The following is a 25,385-nucleotide window of genomic DNA, read 5'->3' as shown; positions in this document are numbered from 1 at the left end:
TGTTCCGAAACCTAGTGAGCTGGTAGAAGGCTGTTGTATAAGATAGGCAGAATAATTATCATGCCAGATACAGTTTTTGGCCAGATTCTAAAGGCAGCATGTATTTTCACAAAGAAGGAAATACCATCATGCATTGTTACAAGGTCAGCAAAAAAATTAAAAAAATCCATTCAAGATGGCCAAGTAAAAATAGTTCAATCTAATTAGATATTGACTAATTTAAATTAAAATATTACGGAGACGTATGCTTACAGCAAAATCCATTAAAATCATTTGTGAATTGAGTCTCTGTGCTTTGAGTGTTTGAACATATTAATTAGTCTAATTAAACATTTTTTTTTAAAAAGTTGTTGTGCAGAAAACAGGGGTGTAATATTTTTCTCATATCAGAGGTTCTGTTTGTTTAGCCCATATGTCAGCTTAGTCCAGAATAACACCATTATTGACCCTGAATGATGATGTTTGAAAGCTATTTTCTTTTACTTTATCTGTTCACTTTGGCCCTTTCACGCCTTTCACCCATTTCATCACTCATATGGAAACAATCTAAATAATGGATGCCATTATTGTCAGTGATAACGGTTTAGTTAGAGAGACAAAGAGTGTGTGGAAGTAGATTGACATTTTCTGTAGAAAAAATAAATCTCGGAAAGCAAGTAAAACGTAGCATAAATACTAATGCTTTATAAATATGATTGCCACTCGTTTTTATCTGAGCAGAAACCACACAATCATTCATCATTTCTGAAGGCCATCGCCTTGTGAAAGTACATTTAGCATACTAGAAAAGTAGCCTATTTCTTATGGAAGCAATACTTTAAAATAATACTTAAGTGCAAAATTAATGTAATACTTTCGGACATTTAATTGCTTGTTATTCACAAATAAATAGAAATGTATTATAGTTTAAATTTATATTAAATGCAATGAGTTAAACTTAAAGAACCGCTGAACACAAAATTAAATATTTTGAAGGATGCGGTAACCAAACAGTTGATGGAAAAAAGTGTGTCTTCCATAGTATTTCTTTTCCTACTATGGAAGCCAGTGGGGTCCATCAACTGTCTGGTTACTGACATTCTTCAAAATATATATTTTTTGTGTTCATCACAAGAAATAAATACAGGTTTGAAACAACTTGAGGGTGAGTAAATGATGACAGAATATTAATTTTTAAGTGAACTATTCTTTTAAGAGTGTTTTTGTGACCCACTTTAGAAGGACTTACTGTAGGCTTACTGTAACTGCCTATTTATGTGTCATTTCGTAATTATATTGTCTTTGAAATATGGTACTGTCAAATGCTCTGACACGAATGTATGGTAAACTATTTTTAATTCCATATTTGTAATGATGATTTTAGTACACAATTTTTTAAATTGAAAAAAAAAAAAATAAATAACGACTTTATTTCAACTATTCATTCTCTTTCGGCCTCTAGTCAGTTCACGTAGTGTGATTGCGTAGAGCTACGTCACACGTAGGCTCACTATTGGCTGACGCTGGTCATGTGTGTGATGCGTGTGACGTAAAACAACAGAAGCTTACACTATTACACTGGTGAACTGACTGGAAGCCCACAGAGAAGGATATTAATAGTTGAAATAAAGTCGTTATTTTTGTGTGTTTTTTTTCGCACAAAAGTATTCTCGTCGTTTGATAAACTTAGGATTGAGCCACTGTAGTCACTTGGACTATTTTAACGATGTCTTTAATAACTTTTCGGGAAACAAGTGTCAATCCCTTAGAAGCCTATGGACTAGTATGGAGGAGTGATCCAGCTCTCAGATTTAATCAAAATATCTTAATTTGTGTTCCAAAGATGAACAAAGGTCTTACGGGGTTGGAATAACATGAGGGTGAGTAAATACTGACAGAATTTTCATTTTTTGGTGAACTATCCCTTTAACCAAAATCGATTTGCTCTGAAGCAAGTAATAGATTAATAAGACCAAAGATTGTCAGTTTGATTAATTAATTACAAATTAATTATTGGCTAAAAACGTGTGACACAACAACTGTAATATGCAACAACATAAAAAATATATATATATATATATATATATATATATATATATATATATATATATATATATATATATATATATATATGTATATATATATATATATTTTTTTTTTTTTTTATATGGTAGATTTACTTGACCACCATGACAGTCGCTGCAAGTGGAGTAATACAAACGGTGTAACAGTTAGAGTGCTATTATGCTGGGTGAATATTGCACAGCTGGGAAAGGCTCTCAGCCAATCATATTCGAGAACCAGAAAGAACTGTTGAATAAATAACAATAATATACACAGCAACAGCTTGAATTCACATAAGAACTAATAACCAAAAAAAAATGTGTTTTAATTTTTTTTTTTTTAATTCCCCAAATGGCCAATTTGACCAAGTCTCTTCACGTATTGACTTGGTATCAAAGTATTGATGCTTCTGACATCTCGACTATTTGGCCTAAATTAGTCTGAATATATGATTCATAGTGTTCGAAGGTAGTCTTTTCAGAGAAAAAAAAAGTCTAAAAATGGTCTTTGAAAGTCATAAGATTTACTTTCCCAGAGGTTTCATACATCAGAAACGCTTTTTGAGGTTATGTTGAAATCCTCACCAAAGTCTCACTTTTAACGCTATGCAATCTCAATGCAATTCCTGTGCTTTCCCATTCTGTGTTGCGCATAGCTTCTGCTCTGTTATTTTTCTCTCCAGCATTGCAGAGTATTTAACTGTCCTTTCTTCCTGACGGCCCATTCATCAGGGGAGACTGGGCTCTCTCCACAGGAGCATCACCCTGGCTCTTGTCTCGAACGGTGATGGACACAGGTGGCCGACAACAGCCAGCGAGGAGGTCCATGGCTCTCAAATCACTCAGCACATCCAGCGTTCTGGCAGGGATGTGGTGGGCTTATCATCAGTCTGCAGAAGTGCTCTGTCATGCCTCGGATTGGTTTTAATTTGGTTTCATTCTCCATAGCTTTGAGACTGCACCTCCTGTTTGCTTCACTGTCAAGAAAACTGCTTTGAGGAAAAACACCAGTGACGCATCACATAATATAATTCGGTAATGAAAAAAAACAAATGTAGCAACCACTGTTCGGTCATGTTCAGTCAACACACCTGCACGGGGTTGTGGCTGAAGCTAAATAATAGTTTTTACTGCATTGTGAGCAAGAAGTCATGGGTACGAACCGATCTTACACCGTGTTAAGCCGGGCATACACTCTCCCATTTGAGCAATGTTTTTGTAAAACGCATGCAATGTAAGGCCAAAAGCTCACGATTTTTTAGGCTCACACTTTGGTTCGATCGTCGAGCTGCAACTTGACTGCTCACACTATACATGTGATTTAAACACGTGGGACCCCTGAACCCAGATCTATGAGGCTATTTCAGAAGGAACATGCTTCCGCCTTGGTCATAAGTGCAATTCTGTGTGCTAATACGTCAAAAAGAGGTGCTGGCCTATTTGGACGTGCAATTGGCTTGGGAAGACATATGCAATATGGTTTATCCATTTTGCAACACAAACTGAAGCTAAGCAACAGTTTACTAAATTGCAGCTAGTTTGATAGCTACAGAACATGGTTCGCCATGTTTTCGCAGAGAAAAAAACACTTTTAGGGCGATCAGTTTGTAGCTCTGCAATACCCTCACAAGGGGCAACCAACATTCCTGACACGCTAGAAATTCACCTGGCCATTTCGTTTCCCCCTGTACACTGCATAACAAAGCTGAAATGCTTGGCCCAACTCAAAATAGAGTCGTACGACTCGGAAATCGGGCTCAGAATTTTATGAAAAATGCACAGTGTATACCCGGTCTTAGAGGTATTATTACTTTTATTTCGTTATATAGGATATGTTCCTGGATCAACATCTTTTGATTACGGGGTAGATAATTGCTAGTGATTAACAGTTGACCTAAAAATACGTCCTAGTTTACTCCTTTTCCACTAAAATTGTGCTTGTGATCGTGCTAGCGTGGGTTATTGGCTGGGGAACCGCCAATTTCTTTCTGAACTGGTTTACATTTTGACTGAAATAAGAATCAAACGATGACATAACAAAAATGCTATATGCATTTATTTGTTATGAGGAACACAAAAGAAGATACATTTCGAGACAAATCTAAGTAATTTATTTTTTTCCATTAAATGAAAGTCAGTCGGTCCCATTTTGTTTTGGAATCTGACTGTCATTAGCTATGTTTTCTTCCAATGTTGTGAATTTAACTTTAGCGAATTTAATTTTCATGTTTTTTAAATTGCGAATAAAGCACCGTCTCCATTCGATGTTTTCAAGAGGACAAAATCGTCACTTCCTGGGCAATTGGAGCAAAATATCTGTTATAAAATGGAAATTGCAGCAAAAATTGCTGCCTCTTTTATTATAAATTACTCAGGAGTGCACAGAAGAAACACAATAAACGCTGGCATGTTATCTTGCGTTTAGAGACGGATGCCTGGTGTTCGAGAACATAATCGTGTGAGATAGTTCTGATAGGTAATTATACCCAACCATTTTGATGACAGACTTTAGCTCAGGCATTTCAGAAAGTAAAATATTTCAGAACCAAACAAGAATTTGACATGCTGTGCAACTGCTGTGAAACTGATCCACTAGTTAGTCCAGTTATCCAGCCACATCCTCTTTTTGTCAGGAACTAATCAGATTCAACATCCCTAACCACACAACAATCACTCTCCCCAGAATTCTGATTAGTTACACCTGTTCACATTTATCAACCTCATTCCAACCTCAACCTCATCTACCAACACATAAAACACGCTGCAATACCTCAGTTCTTTGTCAAGCCTCCAACAGGAACTGACCCTTATCCTCTGTCTCCGATTCCTTGAGATACCCGTAAACTACTGAAACGTTAAAGTATACTCACCTGTGATTGACTAACCTCAGCGTGATACTGGCGCGGGAGTTTTTCGAGCTCCGTCGAATCAATTCATTAATCCTTGATTTTCTTCTTTTCAACTCATTTATAAACAAGCACTTTCTATTTTTATATCATGATCATGATTTTATATTATATATCACTTAGATCCAACTTTGCAAATCTCGGCTACTAGCCTTTAGTCCGCTAGCATTTCACGCGTGGCCTCGCGCCTACCGACCGTCTTATTTTACACCCGTTTCACTGAAAGGATACAGGTTATATCCAGCATTTCAGTCCTAAATTAGTAGTGATATTGGTAGTATCACTACTAATTTACTGTTCATCTGTTATAATGGCGAACATATCGGATGTGTGTCTAACGTTACCTCTGAGTGCAGGTGAGGACACATTCGAGCTGATTTCGGTACGATTGGAGCTGGAATCGGTGGAGAAACAGATCCGTGGTCTGCTGGAGAAACAAGCCGAGCTGCAGGATCGGCGATCAGCGCTTGAAACGTCACGCGCCGATGCTCATAAGTCAGTGGTTAGTAACTTTTTGACTCCGACTTCGTCTACTCCGTGCGTTTCTCTGCCCAGGAGGACGCGATCATCTCTGGCATCATTCACTCCGGCACCGACACAACACCATGGACCCTGGGTGATCCCACAGCGAAAGACACGAGCCAGGACCAGAGCAAGAACCTCACCGCCCCTCCCGGTCTTCGAGATCTCGTTCCCCTAGATCCTGAACGGTGACGAGCGCGTTGGAGCTGTTGTGCTGCACACGGGAGTGAATGACATCAGGCTGCGGCAGACGGAGGTTCTGAAGAAGGACTACAAGATCCTGATCGAGACGGTACGCAGCACAGCGCCTGAGGCAACGATCATCGTGTCTGGACCGCTTCCCACGTACCGACAAGGACAGGAAAGGCTCAGTAGATTATTTGCACTAAATGAATGGTTAATGTCATGGTGTAATGAACAGAAACTGCTCTTTGTAAATAATTGGAGTCTGTTCTGGGAGCGACCTAGGCTCTACCGTGCTGATGGCCTGCACCCCAGCAGAATCGGAGCGGCTGTTCTGTCGGACAACATCTCCAAGACGTTACACACCGTATGACTAGAAAATCAAAGTCCAAATCACAGTCTTTGCTGTGCCAAATTAATTGATATAAGTAGTGTAGAACATTATATAGAAACTGTGTCTATTCCTCGTTCAGTGAGGCCATATAATAAATCTACTGTAGGATCTAGGAAAAATCTTATTGCAATTAAACCTGAAAATCTAAATATCAGTGAACAAAAACAATTTCTAAAACTAGGTCTTCTAAACATTAGATCGCTCACACCTAAGGCGGTTATTGTAAATGAAATGGTCACAGATAATAGCTTCGATGTACTTTGCCTTACTGAAACCTGGCTTAAACCAAATGAGTATTTCGGTCTAAATGAGTCTAGTCCACCAGGATACTCTTATAAGCATGAGCCCCGTCTGATCGGTCGTGGCGGTGGTGTTGCAACAATCTATAGAGATATTCTTAATGTTACTCAGGAAACAGGTCACAGGTTTAATCCGTTTGAAGTACTAAATATTATGCTCTTAGATGTAAGAAAAAAATCCCTATTATCTCTAGCCTTGGCTACTGTACATAGACCTCCAGGGCCCTATGCTGATTTCCTAAAAGAGTTTGCAGAGTTTCTCTCAGATCTATTGGTCAATACCGATAAAGCAATAATTGTTGGAGATTTTAACATACACGTAGATAACACAAATGATGCGTTAGGGACTGCGTTTACAGATTTATTAAACTCTTTTGGGGTCTCAGTGGTCCCACTCATCGTCTAAATCATACACTAGACTTAATTATATCATATGGAACCAATCCAACTGATATAGATATTATACCGCAAAGTGACGATCTCACTGATCATCACATGGTAACTTGTATAATACGTACTGCTGAAATTTGTCATGTTGCGCCACGTTATAGACCAGGCAGAACAATCGTTCCAACCACTATAGATAGATTCTCAAATAGCTTACCTGATCTATCTCAGCTGCTCAGTGAACCCAAACATACAGATGAACCTGAGGAAATGACTAGCAGTTTGAGCACCATTTTCTCTAGTATATTAGATATTGTTGCACCAATTAGATCAAAAAAGATTAGAGAGAAAACTAAAGCACCTTGGTACAACAGTGCTACGCATGTTATCAAGAGAGAAACTCGTAACTTAGAGCGTAAATGGAAACAAACTAATTTAGAGGTCTTTAGAATCGCGTGGAAAGACAGTATGTCACGTTATAAAAAGGCTCTAAAAGCAGCCAGGGCTGAGCATCTCCACAAACTAATAGAAAATAACCAAAATAATCCAAGGTTTTTATTTAACACCGTGGCTAGACTAACAAATATACAGACATCACCAGAGCAAAATATTCCGTTACAGTAAAGTAGTAATGATTTTATGAACTACTTTAATGAGAAAATAGAAAGCATCCGTAACACAATTGTAAATGTACACTCTTTTATGGTGTCTTATGATTCAGCCTCAATTATCGCCCCTCTGGAACAACCACACCGCTTTACAACCATAGGACGGGAAGAGCTAAATAAACTTATCATTGCATCGAAACCAACAACATGTTTATTAGATCCAATACCCACTAAACTACTGAAAGAAGTGTTACCTGTAGTGGAAGAGCCTCTTCTCAATATTATTAACTCGTCTTTATTTTTAGGTCATGTTCCAAGAATATTCAAGCTGGCAGTAATACAACCTCTCATTAAGAAACCGCAATTAGACCCAAATAACATAGCAAATTACAGACCCATTTCAAATCTTCCATTTATGTCTAAAATATTAGAAAAAATTGTGTCCGCTCAATTGTGCTCTTTCTTGCAAGAAAATGAGATATATGAAAAATTCCAGTCAGGATTCAGACCGCATCATAGCACAGAAACTGCGCTAGTTAAAATTACAAATGATTTACTTTTAGCTTCTGACCAAGGCTGTATCTCAATACTAGTTTTACTCGATCTAAGCGCTGCGTTCGACACTATCGATCATAAAATACTCCTGGATCGACTACAAAACTACACTGGTGTTCAGGGACAGGCATTAAGCTGGTTTAGATCGTACTTATCAGACTGTTATCATTTTGTCTGTTTAAATGGGGAAAAATAAAAGATAACGTCAGTAGACTATGGAGTGCCGCAAGGATCGGTGTTAGGCCCTCTGCTATTCTCAATATACATGCTGCCACTTGGTAATATTATAAGAAAACATGGAATTAATTTCCACTGTTATGCTGATGACACTCAATTATATATTTCATCACGGCCAGATGAAAACACTAACTCATCAAATTTGACAGAGTGTCTCAAAGATATAAAATGCTGGATGACGCGTAATTTCCTGCTACTAAATTCAGATAAAATGGAGGTATTACTTATTGGTCCAAAAAACTACCCACAAACTCACTTACAATACAACTTTAATATAGAAGGATGTCATGTTACTTTATCCACTACAGTAAAAGACCTGGGTGTTATACTAGACCGCAACTTGTCTTTCGAAAATCATATTTCATATGTTACAAGAACAGCCTTTTTCCACCTTAGAAACATTACAAAGCTACGTAACATGCTATCTGTTTCTGATGCAGAAAAGTTAGTTCATGCATTCATGACCTCGAGACTAGATTATTGTAATGCTATATTAGCTGGCTGTCCTGCATCCTCAATAAACAAGCTACAGTTAGTGCAAAATGCAGCTGCTAGAGTTCTTACTAGGTCAAGAAAATATGATCATATAACACCAATTTTATCATCTCTACACTGGTTACCTATCAAGTTCCGTATCAATTACAAAGTACTATTACTGACCTATAAAGCCCTAAATGGTTTAGCTCCTGTGTATTTAATGGACCTTCTATCGCCCTACAATCCATCGGGTTCTTTAAGATCACTAAATTCGAGGCTTCTGGTCATTCCTAGGATATCTAAGTCCACTAAAGGAGGAAGGGCGTTCTCACATTTAGCTCCAAAACTCTGGAATAGCCTTCCTGATATTGTTCGAGGCTCTGACTCGCTGTCCCAGTTTAAAACTATATTAAAGACGCATCTCTTTAGCCAAGCATTTACATAAGGCTTACCTTTTATACCACTGCTGAATCAGATCAAATGCATTTAATATTATAAAACTTGAAGAGTCTGTAGGTTATTTGTATAGGTTGCATAGTATTTACAGTCATTACGTTCCTGTGTATATTGCGTGAATGACGGGTGGTTGGGTAGATATTGTGTTTTGCGGTAGGTGGTATGCCATACGGAACCGTTGCCACTGAACCTGCTTTAACGACGACAGTGGGGCTCGACAGCCTTAGTCAAACGGGTCGGCGCGTATGGTTGGGCTGCGGAGAGATTGTGAGATTGTGGTTGGGTCTCAGCAGCAGGAGGGATGTAGAGGTCAGTAAGCAGGGCTGAGTTGAGTGGGGGACGGAGGGGGGTGACTCTGGGACGCAAGAATCACTGTCTTCATGTTTTTTATCATTTACGCCCGTGTTATGGAAATCATTATGAACAGCAGCTACGCTAATTATTTTCCCTGTTTGCTTTTCTGCTGTTTTCTTGGGACGCGAGTCCCGAGAATAACGGCGTTCGTCAGCTCCAGTTTTTATCCAGCCTTTCACGGAGACTTCAGATACCCCAATAACAAAGCCTGTGAAGAGACGACTCAACACCGGCGATATGGACCCTCTATGGTGGACGGCACTGATCCTCAACAACTCGTCTCAACACCGGCGTGATTACTTGGGCTACCAAAAGATGGAAATGGATAAATATTCTAAATGTTCCGATCCAATCTGACTTGTAATGCTGCCCGAATCATAAATCATGCACTGTTCCTTCGTTGGCCAGAGGAGAACTGGCCCTCCGACTAAGTCTGGTTTCTCCCAAGGTTTTTTTTTTTTTCTCCATTCTGTCACCTGATGGAGTTTTGGTTCCTTGCCACTGTTGCCTTGGCTTTTGGCTTGCTTAGTTGGGGACATTTAATATTCAATAATATTATTGATCTGCCTTACTTAAGGTGGACGTTGACGCAATTTTCTTTTAGAAACAAACTCTGTTATATTATTTTCATGTTATCACCGTGCAGCTGCTTTGATACAATCTGTATTGTAAAAAGAGCTATATAAATAAAGGTGACTTGACTTGACTTGACTAACCTCTGGCTTCTTGATCTGTGACCTGTAGGAACTTTGTCAGTATTGACCAGTTACCTGACATCCAGCAATCTCCAGTGTGCCACTGAATCCCCTTGCCACCCATTGAACCAACGCCAGAACCTGTAAGAGAAAAGACCCGTATTAATATTCCAGAACGGATTGTTATTCAGTTATCTGGAGTGTTTGAACTCACCTATTGTGGATCCCGCATCCAGTGTTTCCTCACGTCATCTCGCTCCTGATATTCACCATGATTTGTTTCACCATTTGAATAAAGCTGTGTTATATTTACTTACCTCAATCTCTGTGTGCCTTGTATCCTGACAGAAGGCTTGACCCTAAAACAAATATTTGACGGTATGGATCATACACAACCGCCAACCACTGCCATTCCAGTACAACCTTCAACCAATGCTGCGAATTCGATACCACAAGCAGCCAATCCGCTAATCCCGCTCCCACGCTGGTCTGCATCGCTAACTCCGCCTGCCGACCAGCGTCATTCTCCGGCCGGACTGCAACGTAGTCCTGTTGCAGTGTTCACTCGCCATTGAACAGCAAACTCATCTATATCCTACAGATCGATCACAATTCTCCTTCATCATCCAACAGTTATCCGGATCAGCATTAAGATGGGCTGAGTCATTGTGGGTACAAGAAACGTCTCGGTTACGTATGTAACCCTCGTTCCCTGAGTAGGGAACGGAGACGTTACGTCGGATGACGACGAATGGGGTTTCGCTTAGAACACCTATCGACTTCGAGTATTACAAAACGAGCCAATGGCAAAGAAATGCCATGGGTCTGCGGAATTTGCATGACGTAACTCCGCCCCACCTCGTGGGTATAAAAGGAGGACGCCGGCAACGGGCAGATATGTTTCTTCGCTGAGGAGCCAAGACTGAGCTCAGGCGATCCCCGCGGTACAGCGGAAAGTGGCAGGCAGACGTAACGTCTCCGTTCCCTACTCAGGGAACGAGGGTTACATACGTAACCGAGACGTTCCCTTTCGTTGTCACTCCGAGTTACGTCGGATGACGACGAATGGGGTTACCAGTCTAATCACGCCACCTTCTCAGCTGTCTTCCAGTGCCCTGCGTAAATCTGAGATCCCTGTCGTGAGACTGGCACGGACGAAGGACTCCTATTTAGCACAGGAATACCAAGGTACACTGGGGAGCATATCCCAAAGTTTAGGGGAAATATGCAATTACTGCCAACCCAGAGGGGGGGGGACTTAGAGAATACACATATGACCCGAAGGAGACATATGGAGAACACTGGGGTGTCCAGCCGCAGGTGGAATATTTCAACCCCAGGGGAGGCAAGGTGGCTTGCCAAGGGAAAGACACATGCTCGGGAGGCTTACAGTGGAAATACACATGTGGGGGTCGCTCAGGGGAGGGACCATGCACACGGGAGGCACCTAGCCGACGCACAGGCAATAGACACTGGCGCCAACGTCAGGAGTGCTGGAGGAACTCAGGGCTTTTCGGGGAAGCTCACCTGAGGAGAATATCGCACGTATCCAGTCCGTGGAGTGGAATGGCGAGCAAGCGAAGACACCTGAGCGGGTCCAGTACTAGCTGGTTGAAGCGAGAACATGAGAGGACACTGGCTCCACTCGGAGATTGTAGAATCTGGCGAATGTGTTAGGTGTCGCCCAGCCTGCAGCTCTGCAGATGTCTGTTAGCGAGGCGCCATGCGCTAGAGCCCAAGAGGATGCCACACTCCGGGTGGAGTGGGCAGTCACACCAAGGGGGCACGGCCGACCTTGCTGCTGGTATGCCAAGGCAATGGCGTCCACTATCCAGTGAGACAACCTTTGCTTGGAGAGAGCCTTTCCCTTCAGCTTCCCACCATAACAGACAAAGAGCTGGTCTGAGGTCCTGAAACACTGCGTCCTGTCTACATAGGCGCGGAGGGCGCGTACTGGACAGAGCAGTGCCAAGGCTGGGTCTGCCTCCTCCGGGGGCAGCGCTTGCAGGTTCACCACCTGGTCCCGGAAGGGAGTGGTAGGAACCTTGGGCACATATCCAGGCCGGGGTCTCAGGATCACGTGAGAGTAAGCCGGCCCAAATTCCAGGCACGCTTCGTCAACGGAGAATGCATGCAAGTCCCCCACCCTCTTGATGGAGGCCAATGCAACCAGGAGCGCTGTCTCCATAGACAGGAACTTAAGCTCCACTGATTGCAAAGGCTCAAAGGGAGCACTCCGCAGGGCAGTTAGAACCACTGAGAGGTCCCAAGAGGGAACGAGAGGAGGGCGAGGAGGATTCAGTCTCCTCGCTCCTCTCAGGAACCTGATGATCAGGTCGTGCCTTCCAGCAGACTTACCTTCGACTGGGTCATGGTGTGCGGCAATAGCGGCAACATAGACTTTCAGGGTGGAGGGAGACAGCCTTCGCTCCAGCCTATCTTGAAGGAAGGAAAGCACGACACTAATCGAACATCTCCGGGGGTCTTCTCGGTGAGAAGAGCACCAGTTGACGAAGAGGTTCCACTTCAACGCGTAGACGTGTCTCGTGGACGACGCTCTAGCGGAAGTGATGGTAGCCGCCACCGTAGGTGGAAGGGTACTCAAACCTGCTTCGTCCCGTCCAGGAGCCACACGTGGAGGTTCCAGAGATCGGGACGAGGGTGCCATAGGGTGCCCCGTCCCTGAGAAAGGAGGTCCTTCCTCAGGGGAATCGGCCAGGGAGGTGCTGTCGCGAGGAGTACTAGTTCGGAGAACCAGGTCCGGGCGGGCCAGTATGGCGCGACCAGAATGACCTGCTCCTCGTCCTCCCTGACCTTGCGCAGGGTCTGCGCAAGAAGGCTCACTGGGGGAAACGCATATTTGCGGCCCCGCGGCCAGCTGTGCGCCAGTTCATCCGTGCCGAGCGTGCCCTCGGTCAGGGAATAATACAGGTCGCAATGGGTCGAGTTGTGAGAGGCAAACAGATCTAACTGTGCGTCCCCGAACTGGTCCCAAATCAGCTGAACCGACTGGGGATGGAGTCGCCAATCTCCCAGGAGGGGCTGAAGCCGTGAGAGCTCGTCGGCTGCACAGTTCAGGGCTCCGGGGATATAATGGCATGAAGCGACCTCAGATGCTTCTGACTCCATATGAGGAGGTGGCGGGCGAGTTGCGACATACGGCGGGAGCGTAGACCACTCCGGCCCGTAGAAAACTGAGGTTCGACCACGGGGTGAAGGTCTGACGGCAGGTCGGAGTAACTGGTACTCGGAGGGTGCCGTGTTGCCATGCCCACCTCGGGACTCGGTCGCGGAGCCAAAGCTGAAGCGGTCTCATATGAAGCAATCTGAGCGGCGAACCGCGGCAGATGCGGTTATATGCAGATGCCATATGCCCCAGGAGCCTCTGAAGAAACTTCAGTGGAACCGCACTCTTGCGCTTGATAGTCTCAGGCAAGTCAGCAATGGCTGAGTGGAGAAGGCGACCAAGTCCATACAGAGAAAAGAGCTCCTCTGCACGGGGCAAAGTCTACTCCTTCCCCGGTTGACCCGAAGGCCCAGACGAGCTAGGTGCCGGAGCACTGGGTCCCTGTATTCGCAAACCTGGTCTCAGGAGTGAGCTTAAGACAGCCAGTCACCGAGATAGTTCAGGATGCGAACCCCGTGTTCCCATGGAGGAACAAAGGCAGCCTCAACAACCTTGGGAAGGCGCGCAGAGACAGGGCTAGCCCGAATGGGAAAACAGCGTACTGATATGCGCGCGCCCTGACAGCAAACCGTAGGTATGTTCTGAGTCGAGGGAGAACGGAGACATAAAAGTAGGCCTCCTTCAGGTCGATCGCTGCAAACCAATCCTGTGGCCGCACACATCCAGAAATGCGTTTGGCCAGGAGCATCTTGAACGGCAGCCTGTGAAGGGAGCGGTTCGGACCAGGATTGGCCGTAACCCACCAGACTTCTCCGGGACAATGAGGTAGGGGCTGTAGACCCGGACCTCCTTTCGGCTGGAGGGACAGTCTCAATCGCACCCTTCGCCAGTAGGGTAGCAACCTCCGCTCTCATGATAGGGCATAGCCATCGACCAAAGTGGAGCGGACTCCCCTGAAGTGGGGAGGAGACCGTGCGAACTGAATCGCATAGCCGAGCCGATGGTTCGCGCGACCCAGCGGAACAGATAGGGAAGCTCTAGGCAGGCTCCCAACTGTGCCAGCGGCGTCGAGAACCACAGACGTCCCCCCGGTGGTGCAGCGAAGCGGAATGACCGGCCCAGACGTGGACGGCATAGCGGCCCGGAGTGGGGGCAAGGTCAAAACCGCACCCTGACAGAGGAGGCCAGGGAAGGACCAGCGTTCCACGGGGGCCTGCTCTGTCAAGGGTCTGGCGACAGAGGGGGACAGGGGCGAAGCGGTCGTGGACGGCACGCCGTGTCAACCACCTCCGGGACAGAGGGGGACGAGGAGAGCACGGCATGTGGGCGGCGCTCTGTGACGTCCGAACTCTCTGTGCTCAGAGACGGGAGAGTCAGTTCTTTGGAGAATAAGGATTCTTCCCCGGCCCTCACCCGGGGAAAGGAGTGCTCCTGCTACCAGCTCCTGGAAAGAACTGAGTCCCATCTCTGAGGAGCCCATCCCAAGAGCGCCGCTTAACCCGGCGTGTAGCGGGGGGCGGGGCTGGAGAGGACTGTTTTGGCGTCCGACCGCGGCCTCCAGAGCCGGCCCGGCTGAGCGGGCGGGGTGGGAGCTGCGGGGGGCGCCCACGGCGGTGGGCAGACCGAGGGACCTGAGCGGACGGCGGGGCCGTCGGGACAGAGTCAACCTCAGTCTGCTCCATCCCCGAGGAGCCCGTCTCAGGAGCGCCGCTGAACCCGGCGTGTAGCGGGGGGCGGGGCTGGAGAGGGGCTGTGGCGTCCGCCCGCGGCCCCCAGAGCCGGCCCCCAGAGCCGGCCCGGGTGAACGGGCGGGGTGGGAGCCGTGGGAGGGCGCCTTCGGCGGTGGGCAGACCGAGGGACCTGGGCGGACGGCGGGGCCGTCGGGACGGAATCAACGTCAGTCTGCTCATGAGCGGCTGAGAGCTGTTGGTCAAGCCCTCAACCGCACCGCCGGAGAGGCCGACCTGGGATATGGGAATGTCGGACAGACGGGTCCGCGCGACATCCAGCACATCAGACAGGTTCAGCCACAGAATGGTGAGCATCACCTGACCCAGGGAGTGTACGGCCACTTTCGTCGCTCGGAGAGCAAGGTCAGTGACGGCGCGCAGCTCAGTGAAGAGCCCTGGGTCAGTCCCGCCCTCGTGCAGGTCCATGAGCATCTGGGTCAGGTGGACCAGCAGAATGACCATGGCATGCAGAGAGGCGGAGATGCAACGCCACAAGCGTAGACGAAAAACTACAGGCCACGGGCGGGTGCTTAGGATTGCGCCGAGAAGAAGCACTCTGAGGACACAGCATCGCAACAGAGCGTTCAGCCGGGGGAACCCCAGTGTACCCAAGGGCAGCGGCCCCATCGAGGGGAGGAAAGGCGGATGAGATCAGCGAGCGGTCCTGAGAAGACAAGGGGGTCTTCTAGGACTTCGAGATCTCATCATGCACGTCCGGGAAGAGAGGTATTGGGGTTTGCCACGGACGAGGGTCGGCGGCCTTACCCAAAACCAATCGTCCCAGGAAAGCATGGCCGTCATCTCCGGATCAGACTCAGGCACAGCCGTATGCACACCGGAAGGTGGCAGCTGTGACGAGCCCTCACTTCCAGAAGACTCAAGCCCACCTAGTGATGCTGCAACAGACATGGCATCTTCCTCTGTAGCTTCAACTGAAACACGCGGGCCACCAGAGGGTAGACTCGCGGGAATCAGCAGTTCACTAGCGGGCACCGTCATTGAAGAGGGGGGCTGGGGTCACGGACACATAGTCGGCGCCTTGTTCCAGACCGTAACCCTCAGGTCACCCTGGCCACCCGCCGAAGATCGGGGGGTGGATGAGGGGACTCTCACTCTTGCGAGTTCACCGAGTCTCGACCTATTTATGACGCGATGATCACGTTCCCTTGCGAGAACATGAGTCACCCACGAGCGCTGTTCAAGCATGATCAAACACACTAGACAGCGCTCGTGCCCATCAGAGTCCGATACCAGTCCGCTGCAACCAGAAATGCACGGGCGAGCTGTCTTTAAAAAGACGTGCCGCGTGCAAGCTCTTTTATGAGAGGAGAGAAAAAACTCCGCGATGTTGAAGCGCACAGGGAGACACACACACACACTGGCAGATTACTGCACAGATCAGCAGGCACTGTGAGCTCGCTGCAGATCGCCGTCACACCAGCACCGGAGAGAGAAGCTCGTCTCGTAGAGCGAAGTCAGAGATGACTGTGGAGTGAAGAAATGCTCTTGGCTCCGAAGCGAAAACATATCTGCCCGTTGCCGGCGTCCTCCTTTTATACCCACGAGGTGGGGCGGAGTTACGTCATGCAAATTCCGCAGACCCATGGCATTTCTTTGCCATTGGCTCGTTTTGTAATACTCGAAGTCGATAGGTGTTCTAAGCGAAACCCCATTCGTCGTCATCCGACGTAACTCGGAGTGACAACGAAAGGGAACTGAGGTTACCACATCATTGCAGAGCTTTGTTAACCTTTCAAAGAAGTATTTGGACAACCAATCAGTGATTCATCCGTCAGTGATAAATTGTTGCAGCTTCGACAAGATAAGAAATCTGACTCAGAGTATTCCATTGAATTTCGGACTCTAGCTGCAGCGAGTGGGTGGAATGAAAGAGCTCTCCTTTCTGTTTATCGTCGAGGTTTAAATCCTGCACTCCGTCTCCAACTGGCTATATACGATGATAACCTGGGACTGGAAAAATTCATACAACAAACTCTCCGTATACATCAAAGATCAAGCCTCCAACAGGAACTGACCCTTATCCTCTGTCTCTGATTCCTTGAGATACCCGTACACTTCTGAAACGTTAAAGTATACTCACCTGTGATCGACTAACCTCTGGCTTCTTGATCTGTGACCTGTAGGAACTTTGTCAGTATCGACCAGTTACCTGACATCCAGCGATCTCCAGTGTTCCACTGACGCCAGAACCTGTAAGAGAAAAGACCCGTATTAATATTCCAGCACGGATTGTTATTCAGTTATCTGGAGTGTTTGAACTCACCTATTCTGAATCCCGCATCCAGTGTTTCCTCACGTCATCTCGCTCCAGATACTCACCATGATTTGTTGCACCATTTTAATAAAGGTGTGTTATATTCACTTACCTCGATCTCTGTGTGCCTTGTATCCTGACACTTTAGTGGCAAATTCACGTAAAGTTTTTTGTATTTTTTTTCACGGATTTTAAGAATTTATGCACATATTGGCGTTAAAAATTATATCCCACATTTCGCATAAAAATTGGTGGATGGAAACATAGCTATTGTATGAAAAGTGGTTTGGAACAACATACAATTTTGGTAAACTATCCCTTTAAACATAAAATGAATTAAAAAAAAGTGTATAGTAATCAAATTAAATTAGATGGAAATTTAGGAAATGGTTCAATGCATCGCCTCTGGCACAGCACCTATTTTGGTGGAAAAGGATTACTAAAACATCACAATCACCTGGAGACACCAAACTATTCTCTCTTTATTTTAGGACTAATAATCTTGAATCATAATAATCTTTTTCATATCAGTTTTATTAGAGTATAATATGGGTCATTTAAGTGGACTGTCTGAAGAATTAATAAAGGCTGAGCTCAGATCTCTCAAAATCTGAGAGCATCAGTACTTTAGATCATTCAGGACAATCTAGACGGCATTGCAGGAGCCACATGATGGCAGTGAAAGCTGGTTCAGTGGTTTAACAGAATGAGAATCATACTTAAACATTGATTGAACCTGCTCTGGGTTTGTTTTTGAGATGGAGAGAGTAAGAGTAAGAGAAAACAGCTGCCATAATGTGAAGCCTGTTGCTTCGAACAACATGAACAATATCTATGCCAATAAAAAAATCATGAGCAGAGGTAAAATCACTGTGGATCTGTTCCAAAACCTACAAAGTTGCATATTTAGGCAGTTTCTAAGGCAGTAAAGATGCAACCCCTATGTAAAGACTGTTCCTGAGGTGGTTCCGTAATTATTTAGGCCAAATTATAAGGCAGCATTGCGTGTATCCTGGGAGAAAGTTTGGGTGGGACATGCTTGGACAAAACAATTTAAGATGGCAAAAGAAGTGAGAGAAATATTAATACAACTATATTTCATCCCAAAAGGATTGAAAGAAGCAAAGCTTTGACCAAGATTTGTTAGTGCAATGTACTTTTAAGTGAGTGAAGTTGTTAGCTTAGCAACATGCAAACCCCAAATCTCTTTTGAAATTACAATTTGTAGACTGATAGTTCGCTTCAAAAGTCAATAAGGATGATGCCTAGGCTGTAGAGCAAGGAAGATAACTAGGTTTTGGAATGAGGGTTGTTCTGACTTTTTTTACACTAGAAACCTATGTTGGCAGAAACCTGATGCCTGGTACAAACATACATTTAATTTTACCCATAACTAGAGAACCTCTCTTTGCTCCAGGATCCTGGATCTGGATGTTCTCCTGCAAACAACTCTTACATATAAACAGCTCACAGATATATGAGATACATTACTGCTTGCCGAAATAAATAAAGAATATATGGGTTAATATGATTGGGGTTGTTCTGAGTGGTTTGAAAGTGCAGATACAATGTCGACAGATTGAGGATTCTATAGAGGCTGAGGAATTGGGAGTCTCGCTATCAAACAAAGGCAGACATTTAGTTACAAATCACTCAAGCAAATTTCCCAGTAAGGAAAATAATACTCCTTTCACAGCAAGCTTGCAGTGATGTCATCAGAGAAGAAGGTGGAGGACAATCATCCCTGCTTATTTGGCATGCTGGTGTCGTCTATTCTAAATTTGCACAGAACGTCTTCTCCTCTTGTAGTTTTATTTACACATCCACAGTCGAGCACAAAGGTAACAACATGGTGAACGTCTGATACACACAGCAACAAGATGACACCATTTAAGCTGTGAACAGGGAGTGTGTGAGCCCCTGTGGTCAATGAACTCAAACAGAAAAGGAAGAGAAATTGGAACACCTTTGCAGTTTGTTGATATTTTCAGTCTGAGGAAAACAAGGGGCATGCAAGCTATTGAACACCACATTGTACAGAAACCCTGGGACTAATGCATGTGTAAACACGCTGTAAAGTGAGGACGCTTTCAAAAATGGTCATAAATAGATTTTTTTTATTAATCAATTAACTTCTATTAACTAAATGAAATCAATATTTGGTGTGTGACCTCCCTTTGTGTTTAAAACATCTTTTGTCCAGGTACACTTGCACATTGTTGTTCAGGTATCTTTGGTCGGTTTCTTCAAGTGTCTTCGTTGCCACACTTCTTCTGGATTTAGTCTGTCTCTTTTTTTTCCTTTTTCTTCTGTTTCTTTATGTAATCACAGGCAGACTTAATAATGGGGAGATCAGACCGGCTGTTTTCAGACTCTATTTCTGGATTATTACAATTAATGACAAAAGGAACGTTTGGAAATGGAAACTGATATTTCCTATACAGACACACTACTGCAAAAGATATACATAACTGGCTTAAAACCATTTGTGTGTGTGTGTGTGTGTGTGTGTGTGTGTGTGTGTGTGTGTGTGTGTGTGTGTGTGTGTGTGTGTGTGTGTGTGTGTGTGTGTGTGTGTGTGTGTGTGTGTGTGTGTATAGATAGATTTTTAGAGTTTGGCAAAAATCAGCCTACGTTGTAAACTTTACTATTTACTGTATTTTGGTTTTAATAAAAAAGTATATTAAAAAAATACACCAAAAAATTATAGTAGCCAATTAGTTAAATTAGTTTATTGAAATGCATTTCTTCTAGAAACAAAAAAATGGATCAGGAACATGAATGTTCTTTCACATTTCAGAAGTCCACTGCATGCCACTGGTTTCCTTTCAAAGTCAACAGAAAGGCACTTCAACAGAAAGGCACTTTATTTTTAAACCTGCAGTACAGTCCAACTAAAGGAAGATGAATATCAACAAGAGAAACCATTTTTGTTATTATTATTTCTTTTGGCTTGTAGCCTAAGAATGTCAGTCCCTCCCCCCGAAATATGAACAATCAAAAATGAGTCTTGGCTCCAAAATCAGGCCAACAGGGGCCATGGTATTAAATTTACCCTAAGAAGCTGATCTGATCGTCTCAGTTTTAAAGCTGAAGACCCATACGTTGAACTTGAACATTTTGCAATAGAGTTTATTCAATAAGCTTTTTGTTTATTTTTAAACTAGGCCAAGATTTTACTTAAACCATAGTGGGAGAGAAGTCAGAGTGAATTGTAACATAATTTCAAGGGAAAAGCAGCACAGAGGAAGCCAACAGCAGTAACATGGGGCAGAGGTTCCCTCAAAAGCCAGAACAGAACAACAAACTGATTTTTGGCTGCCAAACTAAACTTTGATGTTCTTGTTCTGGAAGCCTGCACAATCTCCATAATTTTTTATACCATGAATGCAGTCTCTGGCAAATTAAACATGGTCATTAAAAATTAAATTGTAACATTCCAGCTGAAAAAAGTATAACTTGTAAACCAAATCGCTTGTGAATTATTATCCATTTTTCAATTGTGTCCTAATGCATGTCCTGCTATTTAAATCAAGCACTTGCTTTTGACTAACTACAGTCCTATGTTGGCTTTGAGCACCATCGTCCCGTGGACATCGTCCCGTTTTGCTGATTTTTTAACAACTGCGCTTCAAAGTCCTTCTGTGGATATAAAATACTCCTTGAATGAGTATAAAAGGAAAATTAGCCCATGATTTACTCACCCCAAGCCATCCTAGGTGTATATGTCATTCTTCTTTCAGACGAACACAATCGGAGTTATATAAAAAAATGTCCTGGCTCTTCCAAGCTTTATAATAGCAGTGAATGGCCATTTCTGTTTTGAAGTCCATTAAAGTGCATCTATCCATAAAAGTGCTCCACACGGCCCTGGGGGGTTGATAAAGGCCTTCTGAAGCGAAGCGATGCGTTCGTGTAGAAAATATAAGAAAAATATCCATATTTAAATCTCTCTAAAATCGACTTAAATAACTAGCTTCCAACACGGATGGGCAGAGGATAGAGCAAAACAAGACACCAGTCATGAATTAGAAGTCTAAAACAACAATTTTTAAAAAGAAATGTGGGAGGAGCTTGAGTTTGATGCACAGCCCTGTTAGTTTGAACTGCGAGAAGCATCAGAGCTCACGCTACTCCTACATCATACGTCATATATCGTCAAGTTGGCATACGTCGACTTGCGTAGGCCGTCTGCCGTAAGCTTGTTATTTTTTTTTTAAAATATGGATATTTTTCCTTCAAAAACACATCGCTTCCCTTCAGAAGGCCTTTATTATGAGTCGTGTGGAGCACTTTTATGATGGACATATGCACTTTTATGGATTTCAAGACAGATACGGCCAATCACTGCCATTGTAAAGCTTGAAAGAGCCAGGACATTTTTTTAATATAACTCCGATTGTATTCGTCTGAAAGAAATATTTCATATACACCTAGGATGACTTGAGGGTGAGTAAATCATGGGCTAATTTTCATTTTTGGGTCAACAACGCAGGTCATAACGGGTTCCTCAAAACTGTTTAATGCAAATGCTAAAGAAAGTCTGAGAGTAGTTAAGGGAATACTTACTCTATTTCAAAACATCCAATCATTTTTAACTTTTTATGCATGATCATTGAGTAGCTAATGCGATTAGCAATGCCACAGCACTTAACACTGGGTGATGCAATTAAAACAGCCTGTGGATTTCTCATCTCCAGCGTTCTGCTTGTGTCCAGGTCAAGATGTTAATCAACTAATGTGAGGGTCATTAGCACATTGACATGGTTGCGTGCTCTGAATACTACAGCAGTGCCTACACAAACACTTCATTTTACCACTTCAGCTCTCTTATTAACCCTTGAATTGATGAGAATTAGTCAGTGGGGTAAACCTCAGCTCACTGTATGTTTATTGTAATGCATTTTAATCTATAGGTGTTTAAAAAATTTACTACAGAGATTCTTAAAGGTCCCGTTGGATATGGATTATAGAAATTATGTAAGTGAGAATAAACCTCTCTTTCTCTCACCCCATAGTTCCATAGTCCACTGGAAGCTTTCGTCATTAGAATTCCTTGTGTCACTTGGAATTTATTTCTATTTGTGCCAGGGAGCGAATCAGTCAATTTCATCTCCATTTCCTCCCTTCTCCCCTATGCATCTCAATGAGTCAGGCACAATATTAAAATATGGCAGATAGGTTATGAGAAAAAATGGGCTTGATGCCCATCTCCTACAACGCAGGCGAGCACGACTGCTTTTTACAGTCTCCGTTGGTACATGTCAAGGTCTGCACTCACTTATAAATTTGGGTGTAAACAAGCAAATGTAGCAGAAATACAAAATTAAATGTATAATGCCAATAAGCAGGCCCTTGCTCTGTAGAAAGTGCATTTGGATGTTTTCATATTACCCAAACACGAGTTATACAATTTTTTTGTTGACTTAGAGGCAAGGAGAAATGAGATAGAGATAAAACAAAAGTGCCTACCATCATTTCATTAAATATCATGAAATTTAATATGCTGCAGTGGTATTTGTATAGTATTTCTAGAATTCCCTGTATTGAGGCAAAGCTAAATTTACTAGTTAAGCCACTGGTGCCAGCCCTTACGGAACACAAATATATGGGAATATACAGCAAAATATAATGTGATATATTACATAATACATTTCCATGTGGGAAACTAGAGCTTATATTTTTAAATATACTGCAATATATGCATTGACCATGTATGGCTATATACTGTATTAATACATATAACATATGTATAAATCAAGACAAAAAGTTGTATCCTTTATTGTGTACATATATTGCACATACATGTTCCCATATAAATGTGAATGTATACACACACACACACACACACACACACACACACACACACACACACACACACACACACACACACACACACACACACACACACACACACACACACACACATTCACAGAATGAGTTACAACAGATTTCTAGTTCCTAGCATGCTTTGCTTCAGACTGTTAAAGGAGAGCAGAGCAAATGTTAAAATTAAGTGTTACTTGATGTGTTTTGCTCAATATTAATATAGCGGGAGCTCTGTTAGTGTTTAATGTTCTATTATTTTGGAAATTTAAAGGGGTTTCTGGTATGTCTGCATTTTTGGGGTTACCATTGTGCTGAAGAGGAGAGCCTGTGGTTCGATTGATGATTGGCCAAACATCATTAAGACTATAATTACTATAGTTTAAAGGTATTCCCAGTCCAGTCCAGTCGCTGATTGTGTTTTCCCCTATGAGATAGTTTTGTTTGTTTTTGTTTAATTGTATTATTAAATAAAAGCCCATTGTTTTCTGCATCTTGTGTCCTCGCCTCGTCCCTCGCCTAATCCTGACAACTGCCACAGTTTACCCCACACTTTAACTTATAGAGGCACCATTTTGGAAACATCTTAATTTAATAATTCTACAAATAATTTTGATTTAAGCATTTTTATTTTATACAGTATTTTAGACCTGGATTGAATTTGAACAATACTTTCACTTGTAGAAAATTTATTTTGAATAATAATCATGGAAAAAAAAAAGAGTTTTATTTTATTTTTTCTATTAGTGCTTTTATGTTTTTATGGTTGTGATTGTTTTTCTATATGGCTCTTAAAATGTACAGCACATTGGTCAACAGATGTTGTATAATTAAAGAAAGAAAGGTAATACATTTCTTACTCCACTCTCCCCCACACAGTTGTGTACATCAAAACACCAATCAAACCTCTGAATTATACCTGTGGATTAAAAACAGAAAACCACCCTTGTCTCCCTCCCTCGCATGCACACGCACACACAAACACAAACACATTAACATTAATGCATTTAATATCCTCTTCTAAAAGGTCAAGTGTTGATGGGAAATAGCTTCCCTTAAATTACCGGGAAACATAATGAGACAAATTTGTTTACGGATCCAGAGACACATTTTTTTCCAAATGACTGTTTGGCTGTGATCACGCTTAGCAGGAAATGGAAAATGATTGCGCTCATTTGCCATTTTATTCTTTCAGGCAGGTCTAAGGCCTTTGCAGTGATCCAGATCCCATTAAATGCTGGATCTCGGTCCTTCACCAAACATAAAAATGCTCTATACATTCACAGAGCAGCTCCATTATAAGTTAGAAGCACTGATGTTAGACTGAGATGAAGACGGAGCGATAACAACAACAGAGAGTGATAGAGACAAAGAAAGAGAGAAGCCACTTATATAAAAGTTACATTGAGGATTTGTTCTAGAACAATTCACCCAATCCAATCAACATGGGCTTTTCTGGATGAGCTCTCTAGCAATCCTGGTGTCTTTGAAAAACAAACGCTAGACTTAACCTATTCCTCAGCAATGACAGAGGGCACACTGTGTTAAGTATAAAGGTGTCCCATTTAACCCTTCTCTTCCCAAGAGTGTCCCTGTACAAAATACATGAACGTCCATGCTTCCAGTGTGCTGGTTTGGTGCTGGTCTAGCTACAGGACCAGCAATAGCCATGCTTCAATGTTATACAATACATGTTATAACATGAGACTAGTATGGCAAAAACACTAACCATAAAATCTTTCAGATCAACTATAATTTCTATTGAAACTTGCATGTCATGTATTTTAAGTTGTATTTTGGTGCAATTTAGTACAATGTTAACTTTAAATGTAATCTCAAATAACAAAACCATCACACAACAATACTTAAATCATAATGGGGTGGTGATGGTGCAGTGGGTAAGACACATGCCTTTGGTGTGAGAGACCTGGGTTCGAATCCACTGTGAGACACCAATGTGTCCCTGAGCAAGACACTTAACCCCTAGTTGCTCCAGAGGCGAGCGACCTCTGACATATAGCAATTGTAAGTCGCTTTGAATAAAAGCGTCAGATAAATGTAAATATTGTCAGATAAATGTAAATATAATGATTTAAAATGTACTTTAAAGTAAAACTTTTAATTTGACATAAAAAGTGCACTTTTTTAGTGTACTTAAGTGTGTTAAGAAATATAGTTATGAAAGTGTACTCTAAGTACACTTATGTGACTTTTTATTTGATTAGTATGTACACATTTTTTTAATATACTTTTACGATTTGAAGTACACTACTAGTGTGCATTCAACACAATTTAAAATACTTCTATTTCAC

The sequence above is a fragment of the Siphateles boraxobius genome, unplaced genomic scaffold (assembly GCF_051911475.1).
Source record: "Siphateles boraxobius isolate OS27281-9 unplaced genomic scaffold, OSU_SipBor_1 30, whole genome shotgun sequence".
Taxonomy (NCBI): Eukaryota; Metazoa; Chordata; class Actinopteri; order Cypriniformes; family Leuciscidae; genus Siphateles; species Siphateles boraxobius.
This window is presented reverse-complemented; position numbering follows the sequence as displayed.